Below are 18,457 nucleotides of genomic sequence, written 5' to 3' on the forward strand. Positions count from 1 at the left end.
CAAAAACCACAGTCCCTTATAGGGTGTTTCCGTAGCATCACCTCTCCCAAGTGTGTATACTGCAGGCTTCCAACCCGAACGCTGTTTGTGGTATGGCGGCTAGGGGGTGGGGTGGGAGGGTTTCAGTCTGTATCAGCCAATCGTCTTCTTTCATGTTAATGATGGTGTTTATTTATCCAGCCTCAAAAAACTGGTTATGTTTTGGCCCTTAAGTATGGTTTGGTCAAGGAGGACATAGACATACTCCTTTGTGTTTGAGAGAATTGGGGTACTGTGATAGGAAAAACATGAACGTAGACTAGGCTAAGTAGGCAACCGGGAAATCCGTGAGAGCACTCTGGGCGTGCACAGCGGTTTGCAAAATCAGGCGAATCATCTCAGTGATGATTCCAGGGCCTCCAGCTAGAAGCTGGTGATCTAAATTCTAAATACCTGCTTTTATGTTTCCTCATGAACAGAAGGCTTAGACCTTCCGTAAGGTTGTAGGTTTGGTCAAAGTTGTTTTCTGTACCCCCCAAAACCCAAAAGCAGTAGGATTTGTTTTAGAAGAGTGAATGCAAAAGGTATTCCATTTAGCTTGACAGCAGAGTGTGTATGGTTCTTTACGTTAGGGTTATTAGAGGGTGTAACTCATCTCTCTGGAACCATTTAAATGATAATAAGTTCCTTGGGGTGGGGGTGGTGTCTCAGTAGCTGTTAAGACTTTTTTTTTTAAATCTCCTTTCCCTTCCATTCCCTTCCCCTTTTCTTTCCCATTCCCCATTCCCTTCTCCCTCCTTCCCTCTCTTCTTCCTTCCTTCCATTCTTCCTTCCTAATGAGTCAAGGTCTTCCTATGGAACCCTGGAATGACCTGGGTACTGTCTTCCTGTTTCAGACACCTAAGTGTAGGGATTGTAGCTGTGTGCCAATATGCCCACCTGTGACCTTTCCGTATTTTATTATAGCTCATTGCATCTATCCTAGATTGTCTCCATAACTGCAATTTCTTAGTTCTCTGAGTCAAAAAGTAAACATTTAGTCAGGAAGGGCCCTACATAGCATATCAAAAAAGCTAAATTGTAAGGTATCTTTAGGAGCTATTCTTATTCTGGGAAGGGCCGTGGGTAGCAATTTTAGCTGGGACTAGAAGTTTACTGACAAGGTCTTTTTGAGGGTAAGATTAGCCTTCTCAGCCTTCCTAGATGGTTGCGTTTTGTATGCTGCAAGAGGTTGATAAGTGATAGCAGTTCCAACAGAGACATCAAGTTGTTTTTGCTGGGAGGGAAGATTGCTTACCACTCTCGAGGTAACTAACTGCCTTAGGGACTCCCTGTGCCCTGCAGTTCTCTTACAGAACTCCTCAGTCCACCAGGTGAAGGTCTGAGTGAGCCTGTTTACCTCTTCTCTCCTAAGTAGCTACACCTCGTTTGGACTGAGCTAAAATCCAGTGTTGGTCCTCCCCTACGATAATTACGGTAACAGATTGGTTAGAATCACTTCCCTGACTATTCGTGAAAGACCCCTTCCTGATCTTGTCCAGAGAACTGGATTGACAATTCCTAGCATTCCTGGGGGATAATCGTGGACATTATTTTCTCCCACTGGCAGCTGTTGGGAGCAGTGGCTTTTTTTCATCTGTCTATCATCCTTCTGGCTTATTTTGATGACTTCTTATAAGAAGCAAACTACTCCATCTTGGAGATAAATTGGTCTGTGCTCTGTTTTATTTTCCTGGGATGGTAAAGCCATCAGTACTCCACCCCGTGAGGTAGTTTTCCTCAGAGTCTTCCTCGCTGCCCTGCCTACAAAACCATTCCCCTTAATTATATTAGTATCTCTTTTTGTGACCTTCTTGTTGGATAACAGACGATTCTAATGTCCCCTGAATTGCCTGTAAGAAGGAGGGACTCTGTACCATGTTGTTACTGGGGATTTTTGGTTTTCCTCTGAATAATTCCCTTTCCTTCCTTATGACCACATGGGCATGTGAGGCAAAGAAAGCCAGCTAGCATCTATATACTGATGTGTTTTTCCTATTCTCACCAAAGTACTTAGCACTGCTGGTGGGAATGTAAGTTTGTATAGCCATTTTACAAGACTGGGGGTTTCCTAAAGAAAATCCAGCTAGTCCCACTTTATATATCCCCCTAAAAGATTTGAAATAAGAAACAAGAGTATCAAATCCATTGTGAATTCATGTCCAATTCATCATTGCTAATAGTAATCCAATTATGGAATCAAGCTAAGTATCAACTAGCATGTTAATGAATAAAGAAATGTGTACACATACACACACAGTGACATATTCTACCATAAAAAAGAAAGAAATTGTGTTAAGACAATATAGATGAGTTGGAGAACTTTATGTTAAGTGGAATTAGCCAGGCACAGAGAAAGAATGCCATATTATCACCACATATGCAGAATCTTAAACAAGTGACCAAAAGCAGAGAGTAGACTGCTGGTGATCAGAGGCTAAGGGGGAAGGGAGATAGGTCCAAGGTAGTGCACCTCAATCAGACAGGAGAAATGTGCAGGGGGGTTTCCTTTGAGGTGTTGAGCAGTGCCACAGTATATTAAACAATAATGCACTGTGCATTTCAAATGGCTTACTGTAAATTGAAGTGTTTTCACTACCAAAAACGATAAGGATTTGAAGTGATATATTAATTAGTTGGTTTAGTTGTTCTATGCTGTTTTCATGAAATCATAACATCATTTGTAACCTATTTTTAATTTAAAACAATTTAAACATATAAAATATTTTAAGATGATTTTGGGCAAGCCTAGGTAATGTTCCCGAGATCCTATCATTTAGGAAGCTAAGGTGGGAGGACCCTGATTTCAAGGTTAACCTGGTTTACATATTAAGAACCTACCTCCATACATAAACAAAATAGAGGGGGGTTTGTTTGTTTGCTTTTTGCTCAGATTTTGTGAATGAAAAGAACGTAAACATTCTCCATAGTTCAGGAAAAAATTCTTTTTTTTTTTTTTTTTGAGTCAGGGTTTCTCTGTGTAGCCCTGGCTGTCCTGGAACTCACTTTGTAGACCAGGCTGGCCTCAAACTCAGAAATTCTCCTGCCTCTGCCTCCCGAGTGCTGGGATTAAAGGCATGTGCCACCACGCCCGGCTGAAAAAATTCTTTTAAACCCATATAGAAAAATACTTCATTAAGACATACTTCATAGTCAGGCAGTAGTGGTGCACACCTTTAGTCCCAGGACTTGGGAGGCAGAGACAGGCAGGTGGATCTCTGCGTTTGAGGCCAGCCTGTTTTACAGAGTGAGTTTCAGGACAGCCAGGGCTACACAGAGAAACCATGTCTTGAAACAACAGCAACAGAGACAACAACAGAAAGACAGACTTCATAACTGAAAGATTTTTTTTTCCCCTTTGTCTTTTTTGAGACAGGGTCTCTGTACGGTTATCAGACTAGTCTTGAGTTCCTTGTCTCAACTGATACTCCCACAGCAGTCTCACAAGTAGCTACTAATAGAACTGTAAGTGTGTATCACTAGGCTATGCTGGACTTAGAGAGGTTTTGTTTTCTTGTCTTTTTGATAACTTTATAAAATTGCTGTGCCAACTACGTTGCCAAATTTATCTGCCAATTTTAGTCATTTTACCCAGATTGCCAGTGGAAATAACGCACAGTAAATATCCTCGATGGTCTTGGCCTCTCTCTCCATCTCTCTCCTCTCATTCCTCACTGAGCTCAACCTGTAGGCAAGGATGTGCTTGCGAGGGTTCCCTCAGGGCTCCAGGGACCTGATTCGGACAGCAAGGGAGTAAAGAAAAGGCAAATATGTACACAGAGAGATGTACGTAAAATGTTGGGATTAGGTAGACTGGGCTCTCTGCTAGGGAAGCTACTGCACCCAGACAGCTCAGTGTGGTTGCCATATAGAATTGAACAGCAGGCAGGACTGTTACTTAGAGCTGAACAAGGAGGGGGATTTAATACGTACAAATAAACAACAAGGCAGAGTTATTATATACACTGAACATGGAGACAGGCTTTGCCACTCTGTGTAGGAGCAGCCTCTGGACAGGAGCAGTCTTTGGGCCATAATGATCCAGGGGCCATAGACTATGGTGGACATTTTCCACACACACTGTCAACATCCACATAAATGACCAGAGCAAGGCTTTGCCATGTCTCTGAGTCTCACCTCCGCATGCCGGGGCTTTGTTAGTGTGCCCTGGGTTTGAGGCTGTGGTCTTTGACCTGGCTATTCCCATGTTAATGCACACCCACTCATACCGTCATACACCCAGGGCTCCCTCTCTTCTTCATAGCCCTTAGCTTCAGTCCTCTGGTTTGCACCTCCTAAGTTAGGAGACCCCCCCCCCGTTTATGTGCCGCTGGGGTCAAAGGCGGGCACCTTGCATGCTAGGCAGGCACTGACAAACCGAGCTACATCTACAGCCTTCATATTTTACAGTTAATTTCTAGAATAGTATTCTAGACTTTGCATTGACCTTACTGGCCACTCTTTCTCAATTTCCTTTTTCAGTTTGCCACAACTTCTAAATATTGGAACACCAAAGAGGTCTGCCCATCCGTACTTTTTGGTGATTGCAACTATTTTATGCCTTTAAATGCTAAAAGCAAAGATCTCCTAAATTTCTCTTCCACCCTGAATCTTTTTCCTGAAGTCCAATTTGTATATATTAGCATTATTTATGCTTAATATCATCATGTTTGCTTTGCTTACTCATATCTCTGCAATCCACTGATCTATACCAGACCCCGACTTCACTATCTAAGCCTGTCTGTTTTTGCAGTCTGCCTATGTAAATAAATCGTCAGTCCTCTGTTTCCTGGAGACAAAAATCTATCGAGCCACCATTCACTCTTTCCTTCCTTTCATATTATCTAGGCAATCCACCAACAGATCTTTTAACTCGACTTTCAAGAAAATTTCAGAATCTGACCACTTGCCAATACCACCGTCAACACCGTCTTAGTCACTGATCTATTGCAACAAAACACTATAAGCCATGTGGCTCATATACGCTGTGCAGGTCTCTTTTACAGTTCTGAACGGTGGGAAGTACAAGATCAAAGGCATCCAACCAAATTTGTTGTCTTGTGAGGGCCTGTCCTCTGGTTCAGAAATAATGCCTTCTCATTCTTTGGTCATGTGGAAGGGCAGATGAGCTCCTTCGGGTCTATTTTATAAAGACGTTCAACTACTATTAATGAACACTTTGCCCTCCCGACTTAATCACAGAGGCTCCCAAGCCTTCCAAAGGCTCTATTTCCTAATATCATTATTTTGGGAGTTAGAATTTCAACATATTAATTTGGGATGCATAAACCCCAAGATCATAGCAACTGCCATCCGGTTCCAAGCTCCCTTTGTCCCTTGTTTAGATGATTTGAGGAACTTCTATGGTTCTAACTTCTAGTCTTGTTTGGCCACAATGTCCCTCCCCCCTCTGTGTGTGTGTGTGTGTACAGATTAGGAGCCAAAGAATGTTTAGTAGCAATGAGGTAGATTCTGTAACAAACCCCAGCCATTTTCCTTATGTCATCTCTACCAGAAAGAAAAAAATGTCTTTTCTTGTGCATTCCTTCCCTTTTACTATCTCTATTCAAGCAGCGATCGCATACCGCATTTACCAGACGTGTGAATGCTAGTCGGATGGACTCTGTATTCCTTAGGGGCTGTTGTTTGTCCTTTCTCCCCACAGATACAAACTGGGGATTTCTGACCTTAAAAACAATGCAGACAAATGTAAACTGTAAATTTTCCAGACACAGAAGAGCTGTAATACAGCTACAAATTATAAAATATGCAGTATCATAAAATTCATATAGCCCGTTAACTGCCACAGAATGCTTTAGCTGATTTTCTTTTCTTTTTCTTTTTTCTCTTTTTGGTTTATCCAGACAAGGTTTCTCTGTGTTCCTCTGGCTATCTTGGAACTCTCTCTATAGTCCATGCTGGCCTTTAACTCAGAGATCAGCCTGCTTCTGCCTCCTGAGTACTAGGATTAAAGGCATGCGCCACCACTGAACACCTGCTTTAGTTAATCTTTCTTTCTTTCAAGATTTCTTTATTTCATGTATATGAGTACCCTGTAGCTGTCTTCAGACACACCAGAAGAGGGCATCGGATCCCATTACAGAGATTTATGAGCCTCCATGGGGTTGCTAGGAACTGAACTCAGGACCTCTGGAAGAGCAGTCAGTGCTCTTAACCTCTGAGCCATCTCTCCAGCCTGCTTTAGTTAATTTTCAATAAAATATCCTTATTGTTTGATTTCTGGATTTTGGTTCTGGTTCTCTGTTATTGGGCCGTTTGTTCTACACAAGTGTTGTACCACTGAGCTACACCTTGCTCACCACGCTCTTATTCTATATTCCTAACAGTAGCTGTCTGTTGGTGTAGGTTTTGAGTGGATGTAGTTCTGACACAAGAACTCATTATTATTTTTGTTTAATTAAGTGAATAAGATGAAAGTGAAACAATAGATATGTTGTTGGGTCCCAGTGTGGTGGTACATTCCTTTAATAATCAGTTAAGACAGGAGGATAAAGAATTTAAGAACAACAAACAAAAGAAAATGAAAACTACATCAATAAAAAGATGTGTTGAAACTCTTTATCAATGTCAACAACTTGCTGAATTGTTCATAACTTTCAAATATTAGATTATATTTTCATTTTTGGTTATTTCAGTGTAACATTTCAAATTTTATTCACTATATATAATATGTCACTATATATTATATCATTATAATATAATACATAGTATATTTAATCTATATATACAGGTAATATGTCACTATATATAATATAAAATATATGTAATACTATATATTATATATTTTAAATTATACACTATATAGTGTATATTATAAATTATATACTATATATTACAATATATAATTATATATAGTATTACATATATTTTATATTATAGTATATAGTATTACACACACTTTTTTTTTTTTTTACTCGCACACATACAGCATTTTGAGTCAGGATTTTATAGCCTTGACTGGTCTGGAACCCTAAGATGTCCCCCTGCCTCTGCATGAGTGTGGAATTAAAAGTGTATGCTACCATACCTAGTTCCCCTTTCCTTGCTTACGTCTAGACCGGTGATTCTCACCCTTCCTAATGTTACAGCTCTTTAATACAGTCTCTCGTGTTGTGGTGACTCCCAACAATAAAGTTACTTTTAGTGCTACTTCATAACTATAATTTTGCTGCTGTCATAAATTGTATAGATATAAGAGGTATAGATAGCAGATACTTGAGCCCTGTGAAAGGGTTGTTCACCTCCCTCCAAAATAAAGGGGTGGAAACTGAGAAAAAGTCCTAGACTTTTAACAAAACCTAGAACAGAAGTTACAAGAATTGCTTTATGAACACATCGATGGTGTGACCAGTCCCCTCACAGCCCCAACCTACCAGTGTGACAGAGCTGGGAAGACACAGGTGCCTCCCTGTGTGGCTATGGTGCTTTGAATAAGAATGGACCCCATAGGCTCTTCTCTTTGAATATAGTCACCAGGGGGTGACACTGTTTGAAAGGATTAGAAAGATTAGGTATGATCTTATTGGAAGAAGTGTGTCATGGGGGGGGGGGACTTTCAAAAGCCCAGATTCTCTCTCTTTCTGAGCATCAGCATGTAGCTCTCAGTTACTTCTCCACTACTTCCCCGAATGCTGCCATGCCTCCCATCACGATGTTAATGTGTAACAGAGCCCTTGCTGTCCTGGACGTGATCTGTAGACCAGGCTAGCCTCAAATTCACAGAGTTCCACCTGCCTCTGACTCCTGATCTGAGATTAAAATCATGACCCATCATGCCTGGCTCTTATTTTCTTTATCAGTTCTTCTTCTTCTTCTTTTTTCCTTTTCTCACTGTTCAAGGTTTATTTAGTGTTTTCTTTTTTCTTTTTCTTTTCTTTTTTTCTTTTTCTTTTTTGGTTTTTCAAGACAGGGTTTCTCTGTGCAGCCCTGGCTGTCCTGGAACTCACTCTGTAGACCAGACTGGCCTTGAACTCAGAAATCCGCCTGCCTCTGCCTCCCAAGTGCTGGGATTAAAGGCGTGCGCCACCACGCCCAGCTGTATTTGATGTTTTCATTGGCATGACACTTGAGTGGTTGGTTCCATCATCATATGCAGATCTTACACTTCAATATACATTATAATATATAATATTGCAATGTACCCTACAGACACATACAATACATAAAATATTCTATAGAACATTTATGCAAAGATATGCATAATGGATGTATACACTGGAACCAGGTTATGACTAACTGGGAACTCGTTGGCCTAGGCATGTTTGGTGAGGATGCGCAGTGCAGCAATGCAGCAGGCTCACAGGGTAATGGAAGCTTGCACAATTGGCAATGTGTCTCAGAGACAGTGGGACTGTCACACTAACCAGGTTACCACTACACAACTACCACTTGGCAGCAGGGCAGAGCTGTGGACACTGAGATGTTTCCCCACACCACCTCAACACCATTGTACTAACCACAGCTCAGACGAGAAGGGTGTGGTCTGCCTAGAAGTGCTGTTGCAGCCTGGACAGTGAAGTGCTAGGACCCTTGGAAGACTTTAGAACTGCAGCTCCTTCTGGATTCCCCAGAGGCTATCTGAACTCTTCTTCAGGCCAGCCTCTTCTTCAGGAGTCAGTGTCACCTTCACAACATCCGAGATTCCATTTTGTCCCAGGATACATGGGACACTGAGGAAGACATCATCATTGATCCCATAAAGACCCTTAATCATGGTGGAAATGGTATGCACTCACCTTAGGTTCTTCATTATGCTCTTGGCCAAGTCTGCCACAGAGAGGCCAATGGCCCAGGATGTATAACCTCTCAGCTTGATCACCTTGTACGCACTGCCCACCACCTGCTTGTGAACCTCCTTCCACTGCTCCTTGTCTGCATCAGTTCCCAGTTCTGGATTTAGAGACTTCAGGGAGACGCCGGCAACATTCACACCACTCCACACAGGCACACTGGAGTCACCATGTTCTCCCAGGACCCAGCCGTGACAGCTCAGCTGGTGAACCCCCAGCCTTTCTCCCATCAGGTAACGGAACCGAGCTGAATCCAGATGGCAACCACTTCCAATAACTCGGCTTTTGGGAAAGCCAGTGGTTTTCCAAGCCATGTAGGTCAAGATATCACTGGATTTGAACAATAAGCAGCTTGCAGTGTGGCCTGTACTTCACACTGTTCGGAATGATGAACTGAAGATGTTCACGTTTCACTGGACCTGATTGAGTCGGCTCTCTCCCTCTTGCTGATGGCCCCCGCTGTGATGATGACCAGCTTGGAGTTTGCATTCACACAATAGTCTTTGCTGGAGACAATTTTTGGTGTCTTAAGGAAAAGGCTGCCATGCTAGAGATCCATCATCTTTCCCTTTAGCTTGTCTTCCATGACGTCAACAAGGGCTAGCTCATGTGCCAAGTCCTTCATTAAAATACTGATGGCACAAACCATGCCAACAGCACCAACCCCAACAACTGTAATCTTGTTCTGGGAGACCTGTGCTTCCTTAAGAAGATTCACAATCAGCTGGTCCTTGAGGGTTGCCATCTTGGACTTTGAATCTTTTGAGACCGCTAGTGCACGATGGGGGGGGGGGGGCGGGCAACAGGTGAGCAGGGTCTTGCCTGGGCTCTGCGACAGTGGCTCCACCCTGTTTATCAGTTCTTAAAAGAATGAGTTGGAGCTGGTTCTTTGGTGGAGGAGCACTTCCGTATGATGCATAGGAAGCTGTAAACGCCATCCATTCCATCCCCATCATGGTAAAAAGGACAACAGCAAGGGACTACTCTCCCCCAGCTCCAGCACGGTGATGGCTCCCAGCAGTCTGTAACTGCAGTCCCAGGGGACCTGACACCCCTTTCTTGCCTCCTCTGACAGCAGGCACTCGAGAGGTACACAGATATACATGTAGGCAAAACAGCCATACACATAAACAAAACAAACAGATGGATAAAAGAACAGCAAACCCCTAAGAAACAAATAATGAGATGTTCCAGTTATACTTGGTATAAAATATGTCTGCCATTGCCTGGCAGTGGTGACGCATGCCTTGGGAGGCAGAGGCAGGCAGATCTCCGTGAGTTCCAGCCTGGTGTACAGAGTAATTCTAGGACTACAGGGCCAGGGCTACACAGTGAAAACCTTCAAAAACAAAACAAAAACTGGCCCCCCAAGGGCTCCCATTGGAACTCTGGATCTACAGCTAGCAGCAGTGTTTTAGTCTATACCCTTAGGAGTTTGGGCTGACCTCAAAGAAGTAGATCTATTATTGGTGGCAGGCCCTGGGCTCTATATTCTGGCACCACTTCCTGTGCTGTTCTAGCTTCCTGTTCTGCTGAAGTGGCAGCAGCCTGGCCTGGCCTCCATCACGAATTCCCTGCTGTGATTGGCTACATCCCATGAACCCGGAGAGCCAAAGTACACCCCTCCTCCCTGAATCTGACTCTGTCAGGAATTTGATCAGTGTAAGAAAGGTAACTAATACAGACCTTTCCCTAGCTAAAAATGTGAGTTTGAAAAAAAAAATGCGGGCTGGTGAGATGGCTCAGCAGGTAAGAGCACCCGACTGCTCTTCCAAAGGTCCTTAGTTCAAATCCCAGCAACCACATGGTGGCTCACAACCATCTGTAACGAGATCTGACTCCCTCTTCTGGTGTGTCTGAAGACAGCTACAGTGTACTTACATGTAATAAATAAATAAATCTTTAACAAAAAAAAAAAAAGAAAGAAAAAAAAAATGCTTGCTATGATTTGGCCCATGACTGTGGCTTTTAACGATGTACATTGTCTCCCGTGGCCAATGGAAGATGTTCATATTGCTCTCCTTGAACTGACTCCCAAGTCCTCTTGACAAGGCATCCACAATTGTTAATGGTTTCCGTACTTAGTAGTATGGCAGGGTATTCTAAATCCATCCTAAGTATTCCTGCCCCAAACTTGGAACCAGCTCTTGCTTCTGGCAATTCTCCGGCAGAAGGTGCTTAGCTGCTGTAGCCTGAGTACCATGCTTGTGTGCGGGTGAAGTCACACTAGTCCTCACCTCTTGATATTTACAGTGGGCACATGCTAAGAAATAGGCCGTTTTAAATATAAACTACAGAATGAGTTCATTTTAAAGCAGAGCAGTTTTTCGCGATTCTCATCTGGCCCACAATCAAAGGTTAATTTCCTCCAAACACCGGCTTATTTATTTGTTCATTCCCAGACTATGCGTGAAGACCCCATGGGCAATAGCTCAAAGACATTGTTACTGATAACAATAACAATTCACTGTTACTCTGAGATTCTTTTTCTTAGGGTTCTGCAGGGTTGTATGATTACAGAGTAGGATTCGCCTGTGCTCACTTGGTGCCTGCTCGCTCGGGGCTGAGTGCAGGCGCACAGGTGTTAAGCATGTGTTCCACACTGAGCCACACCCCAAGCGCTCAGAGCCTTTGGAAAAGACATGGCTGATTCTTTCCTATGCAGTTTTGCCATCAAAATACAAGCTCATCATTCCATGGAGTGTCTTTTAGATACTCAATTCTAGTTTGAGTTTACAAAGTTCTCCAACCCTGTGTACTGAATAGATTTTACGAGAAACTCACAAACTCGCTCCTTCCTTTGCCGCCCTGCCCCGCCTCTTCCTGGGTAAACTTGTGTTTGCCGTTTTCCTGTATCACTCACTGGACAGCAGCGTGGGTAAGATACAGAGATGGAGCGCATACACCTTTCTCCCCTTACCTGCTTTTTGGTGCAGTGTTCTCCCCAGTTTACTGTTAAGTACTCCTTGTCGCATTGTGTCATTCCTGAAGATGGGCCTGGCACTCTGCTGGGTAGCCGCGTCGTGGGTTTTCTGTCCACTGTCCTACAGCAGACACTTGCTTTAGTTCTGAGTCTTTTCTGAGAGCTGAACCTGTATCTCACCCATTCTCACCCATTTTCACCATTTTCAGTTGGATTTTTGAAAGTGAGATTTGCTATTCTGAAAGTTCATACTTGTATAACTTTGTTAGAAGCTGTGAAATTTACCATGTTGGGATTTTCTTCTCCATTTTGTACTCAAATAAACTAAAATGTAAAAATGGGGTATGGGCCACCCCATTTCTCACATGAGCCTTTCTAGGAGACTGTACTGTAAAACTTAGAATTTTTTTTTTTCTTTTTGGCAAGCTAATGGATGAGAACTAGTATCTGAGTGATTTAATTTGCATTTCTCATTGTACAAAGGTTGTGAGTGTTTTCACTTAAGAAACATTTGCATTTTTTTTCATGTAAAATCTGTTTCTATCTCCTGCATTTTGCTGCCCAGTTCTTTTCCTCTCTGCCTAAAACTCCTCATTTTATGTCAGGTTATGAGCTGTGTGTGTGTATGTGGGAAAGCACATTTCCCAGCCCATCATTTATGGATTTACTTTGCTCTTGAGGGGTCCCCCCTTTTCCATAAAATTAATTTCATGTGATGAAATTCAGCAGTTTTCACTGTACTGGATATGATTTCAACATGGCTAGGAAGGTTTTCCCTGCCTCTAAGGGATTCCCCTATAGTTCTACACTACAAGATTCACATTTTATATGGAACCATCTGATCTCTTTGAAAATAATTCTTGAAAAGAGTGAAGTTTATCTTTTTCAGTATGGAAACTCAGTGAGTTAAACACTAGTTAAAGTCTGCCTGTGTCTGCTGTGAGACACACCTTTTATCTGTGTTACATACACGTTGTCACACCTGTGTCTGCTGTGAGACACACCTTTTATCTGTGTTACATACATGTCGTTACTTGAGTTGGCTTTGCATCCTTGTCACTTAGCAACAGCTAACTTATAAATGCTTCACAATAATTCAATGTCTAGTCGGATTGCCCTCCACTCTGCCTTTTTAAAGCTTTCTTTCCCTCATGAATGTTGAAATGAGTTTCTGCTTATGGCAGTTAGTTCCCACAAACACTTTTAGAGAGGAAGTCAAGTGGGGGAGGCAAGGTGAGAGCAGAGAAGAAGAGAAGAAGAGGAGTCTGGCCAACTAGGGAGTCTTTGTTCAAGGTTGGGTATATATATATTTTTTCTTTTTTCTTTTCTTTTTTTTTTTTTTTTTTTTTTTTTTGAGACAGGGTTTCTCTGTATAGTCCTGGCTGTCCTGGAACTCACTTTGTAGACCAGGCTGGCCTCGAACTTAGAAATCCGCCTGCCTCTGCCTCCCGAGTGCTGGGATTAAAGGCGTGCGCCATCACGCCCGACTGGGTATATATATTTTGAAGAAGTTTTATACTTGACTTTGGAAGCTACTGTTAAAAATAAAAGCCTGTCGAACACAACTCTGATTGCCAACCATCTTACGACTGGCATTTTTCTATACAACCTGGACTGTAGTTAGGCACTCCAGCATTGACCCAATTCCCTAAGCTAGCAATCCCTCTACCCTTCCCCCACTCGTTCTTCACCTTAATTCTGTTATCCTTTAGTCACACTGAAAATTTGCCCCAGATTATTGGAGCCTCCAATGTCACTACCTTCTACAGTCTTTTGTGAATTATTTATTTCACTGTATTTGTTATTAGTTATTATTTTGATATAGAGTCTTGCTGTGTAACCCATGCCGGCTTTAGACTTGTGGGACTCTCCCTCAGTCTCCCAGTGACTGGATAACAGGCCTACACCACTATTCTAAACTAAACACTCTCTTCATACTCCAGCCTATCATTTGCACCGCCTGTGCAGTTAGTATTCCTTTAAACCAAGGTCAATCATGTTAATCCTTTACTAACATTTGCTGGCTCTCAAGATAAACCCCCCACCTTACCATAAAACCTCAGCCTTTCAGCATCAGATGGCCGCCTCCTCTGCAGTCTCTCCATCTCTGTCATGTCTTCATTCCACACACTGAACGCTCCTATTTAATTATACTTTTTAATATTATTATTATTTTGTTTTGTTTTTCAAAATAAGGTTTCTCTGTGTAGCACTGGCTAGCCTGGAATTCACTCTATAGCCCATCCTGGCCTTGAACTCAGAGATCCACCTGCCTCTGCCTCTGCTTTTCAAGTACTGGGATTAAAGGCTTGCACTGCCTCAGTTCATCTTAACTGCATTTCCCAGCAGGGGCTGTGTAAACAGTGACTCATGAGTTAGAATACCTCTCTTCCCTCAGTCCCTAACCTCTTGGGTCAGATAAGCTCTTAGGAGATCCCATTCAAATGCAGTCTTTGATAAAGCCTTTTAGGCCCAGTCAGAATTTAGCAACTCCATTTTTTTTTAAATTTTTAATATTTTTATTACATGTTTTCCTCAATTACATTTCCAATGTTATCCCAAAAGTCCCCCATAGCGCCCCCCACTTTCCTACCCACCCATTCCCATTCTTTTGGCCCTGGCATTCCCCTATATTGGGGCATATAAAGTTTGCAAGTCCAATGGGCCTCTCTTTCCATTGATGGCCGACTAGACCATCTTTCGATACATATGCAGCTAGAGACAAGAGCTCCGGGGTTCTGGTTAGTACATCATGTTGTTCCAACAATAGGGTTGCAGATCCCTTTAGCTCCTTGGGTACTTTCTCTAGCTTCTCCATTGGGAGCCCTGTGATACATCCAATAGCTGACTGTGAACATCCACTCCTGTGTTTGCTAGGCCCTGGCATCGTCTCACAAGAGACAGCTATATTTGGGTCCTTTCAGCAAAATCTTGCTAGTGTATGCAATGGTGTCAGCGTTTAGAAGCTGATTATGGGATGGATCCCTGGATACGGCAGTCTCTAAATGGTCCATCCTTTCATCACAGCTACGAACTTTGTCTCTGTAACTCCTTCCCTGGGTGTTTTGTTCCCAATTCTAAGAAGGGGCACAATGTCCACACTTTGGTCTTCATTCTTCTTGAGTTTCATGCGTTTAGCAAATTGTATCTCATATCTTGGGTATCCTAAGTTTTGGGCTAATATCCACTTATCAGTGAATACATATTGTGTGAGTTCTTTTGTGATTGTGTTACTTCACTCAAGATGATGCCCTCCAGGTCCATCCATTTGGCTAGGAATTTCATAAATTCATTCTTTTTAATAGCTGAGTAGTACTCCATTGTGTAAATGTACCATAATTTCTGTATCCATTCCTCTGTTGAGGGACATCTGGGTTCTTTCCAGCTTCTGGCTATTATAAATAGGGCTGCTATGAACATAGTGGAGCATGTGTCCTTTTTACCGGTTGGGACATCTTCTGGATATATGCCCAGGAGAGGTATTGCTGGATCCTCAGGTAGTACTATGTCCAATTTTCTGAGGAACCGCCAAACTGATTTCCAGAGTGGTTGTACAAGCTTGCAATCCCACCAACAATGGAGGAGTGTTCCTCTTTCTCCACATCCTCGTCAGCATCTGCTGTCACCTGAATTTTTGATCTTAGCCATTCTGACTGGTGTGAGGTAGAATCTCAGGGTTGTTTTGATTTGCATTTCCCTGATGATTAAGGATGTTGAACATTTTTTCAGGTGCTTCTCTGCCATTCGGTATTCCTCAGGTGAGAATTCTTTGTTCAGTTCTGAGCCCCATTTTTTAATGGGGTTATTTGACTTTCTGGAGTCCACCTTCTTGAGTTCTTTATATATATTGGATATTAGTCCCTTATCTGATTTAGGATAGGTGAAGATCCTTTCCCAATCTGTTGGTGGTTTTTTTGTCTTATTGATGGTGTCTTTAGTCTTGCAGAAGCTTTGCAGTTTCATGAGGTCCCACTTGTCAATTCTCGATCTTACAGCACAAGCCATTACTGTTCTATTCAGGAATTTTTCCCCTGTGCCCATATCTTCAAGGCTTTTCCCCACTTTCTCCTCTATAAGTTTCAGTGTCTCTGGTTTTATGTGTAGTTCCTTGATCCACTTAGACTTGACCTTAGTACAAGGAGATAGGAATGGATCGATTCGCATTCTTCTACATGTTAACAACCAGTTGTGCCAGCACCATTTGTTGAAAATGCTGTCTTTCTTCCACTGGATGTTTTTAGCTCCCTTGTCGAAGATCAAGTGACCGTAGGTGTGTGGGTTCATTTCTGGGTCTTCAATTCTATTCCATTGGTCTATTTGTCTGTCACTATACCAGTACCATGCAGTTTTTATCACAATTGCTCTGTAGTAAAGCTTTAGGTCCGGCATGGTGATTCCACCAGAGGTTCTTTTATCCTTGAGAACAGTTTTTGCTATCCTAGGTTTTTTGTTATTCCAGATGAATTTGCAGATTGCACTTTCTAATTCATTGAAGAATTGAGTTGGAATTTTGATGGGGATTGCATTGAATCTGTAGATTGCTTTTGGCAAGATAGCCATTTTTACAATGTTGATCCTGCCAATCCATGAGCATGGGAGATCTTTCCATCTTCTGAGATCTTCTATAATTTCTTTCTTCAGAGACTTGAAGTTTTTATTATACAGATCTTTCACTTCCTTAGTTAGAGTCACGCCAAGATATTTTATATTATTTGTGACTATTGAGAAGGGTGTTGTTTCCCTAATTTCTTTCTCAGCCTGTTTATTCTTTGTGTAGAGAAAGGCCATTGATTTGTTTGAGTTAATTTTATATCCAGCTACTTCACCGAAGCTGTTTATCAGGCTTAGGAGTTCTCTGGTGGAATTTTTAGGGTCACTTATATATACTATCATATCATCTGCAAAAAGTGATATTTTGACTTCATCTTTTCCAATTTGTATCCCTTTGATCTCCTTTTGTTGTCGAATTGCTCTGGCTAGGACTTCAAGTACAATGTTGAATAGGTATGGAGAAAGTGGACAGCCTTGTCTAGTCCCTGATTTTAGAGGGATTGCTTCAAGCTTCTCACCATTTACTTTGATGTTGGCTACTGGTTTGCTGTAGATTGCTTTTATCATGTTTAGGTATGGGCCTTGAATTCCTGATCTTTCCAAGACTTTTATCATGAATGGGTGTTGGATCTTGTCAAATGCTTTTTCCACATCTAACGAGATGACCATGTGGTTTTTGTCTTTGAGTTTGTTTATATACTGGATTACGTTGATGGATTTCCGTATATTGAACCATCCCTGCATCCCTGGGATGAAACCTACTTGGTCAGGATGGATGATTGTTTTGATGTGTTCTTGGATTCGGTTAGTAAGAACTTTATTGAGGATTTTTGCATCAATATTCATAAGGGATATTGGTCTGAAGTTTTCTATCTTTGTTGGGTCTTTTTGTGGTTTAGGTATCAGAGTAATTGTGGCTTCATAGAATGAGTTGGGTAGAGTACCTTCTGTTTCTATTTTGTGGAATAGTTTGTGAAGAACTGGGATTAGATCTTCTTTGAAGGTCTGATAGAACTCTGCACTAAACCCATCTGGTCCTGGGCTTTTTTTAGTTGGGAGACTATTAATGACTGCTTCTATTTCTTTGGGGGATATAGGGCTGTTTAGATCATTAACCTGATCTTGATTCAACTTTGGTACCTGGTATCTGTCTAGGAACTTCTCCATTTCATCCAGGTTCTCCAGTTTTGTTGAGTACAGCCTTTGGTAGAAGGATCTGATGGTGTTTTGGATGTCTTCAGGATCTGTTGTTATGTCTCCTTTTTCATTTCTGATTTTGTTAATTAGGATGCTTTCCCTGTGCCCTCTAGTGAGTCTGGCTAAGGGTTTATCTATCTTGTTGATTTTCTCAAAGAACCAGCTCCTTGATTGGTTGATTCTTTGAATAGTTCTTCTTGTTTCCACTTGGTTGATTTCGCCCCTGAGTTTGATTATTTCCTGCCGTCTACTCCTCTTGGGTGAATTTGCTTCCTTTTGTTCTAGTGCTTTTAGGTATGTTGTCAAGCTGCTAATGTGTGCTCTCTCTAGTTTCCTTTTGGAGGCAATCAGAGCTATGAGTTTTCCTCTTAGAAATGCTTTCATTGCGTCCCATAAGTTTGGGTATGTTGTGGCTTCATTTTCATTGAACTCTAAAAAGTCCTTAATTTCTTTCTTTATTCCTTCCTTGACCAAGGTATCATTGAGAAGAGTGTTGTTCAGTTTCCACGTGAAGGTTGGCTTTCTATTATTTATTTTGTTATTGAAGATCAGCCTTAGTCCATGGTGATCTGATAGGATGCATGGGACAATTTCAATATTTTTGTATCTGTTGAGGCCTGTTTTGTGACCAATTATGTGGTCAATTTTGGAGAAAGTACCATGAGGTGCTGAGAAGAAGGTATATCCTTTTGTTTTAGGATAGAATGTTCTGTAGATATCTGCCAGATCCATTTGATTCATAACTTCTGTTAGTTTCACTGTGTCCCTGTTTAGTTTCTGTTTCCACGATCTGTCCATTGGTGAAAGTGGTGTGTTGAAGTCTCCCACTATTATTGTATGAGGTGCAATGTGTGCTTTGAGATTTACTAAAGTTTCTTTAATGAATGTGGCTGCCTTTGTATTTGGAGCATAGATATTCAGGATTGATAGTTCCTCTTGGAGGATTTTACCTTTGATG

General features: G+C 41.8%; 1 protein-coding gene and 1 pseudogene across 21 annotated transcripts in view; one reads left to right on the plus strand and one right to left on the minus strand.

The window, feature by feature from the left end:
* Positions 1 to 18,457, plus strand: part of Baz2b (bromodomain adjacent to zinc finger domain 2B) — a 390,581-nt gene that overhangs the window by 140,987 nt on the left and 231,137 nt on the right. The gene's annotated exons all lie outside the window — the stretch shown is intronic.
* Positions 8,543 to 9,611, minus strand: LOC110289313 (L-lactate dehydrogenase A chain pseudogene; annotated as a pseudogene).

The sequence above is a fragment of the Mus caroli genome, unplaced genomic scaffold, assembly GCF_978045245.1.
Source record: "Mus caroli unplaced genomic scaffold, Mus_caroli_1 scaffold_2, whole genome shotgun sequence".
Lineage (NCBI taxonomy): Eukaryota > Metazoa > Chordata > Mammalia > Rodentia > Muridae > Mus > Mus caroli.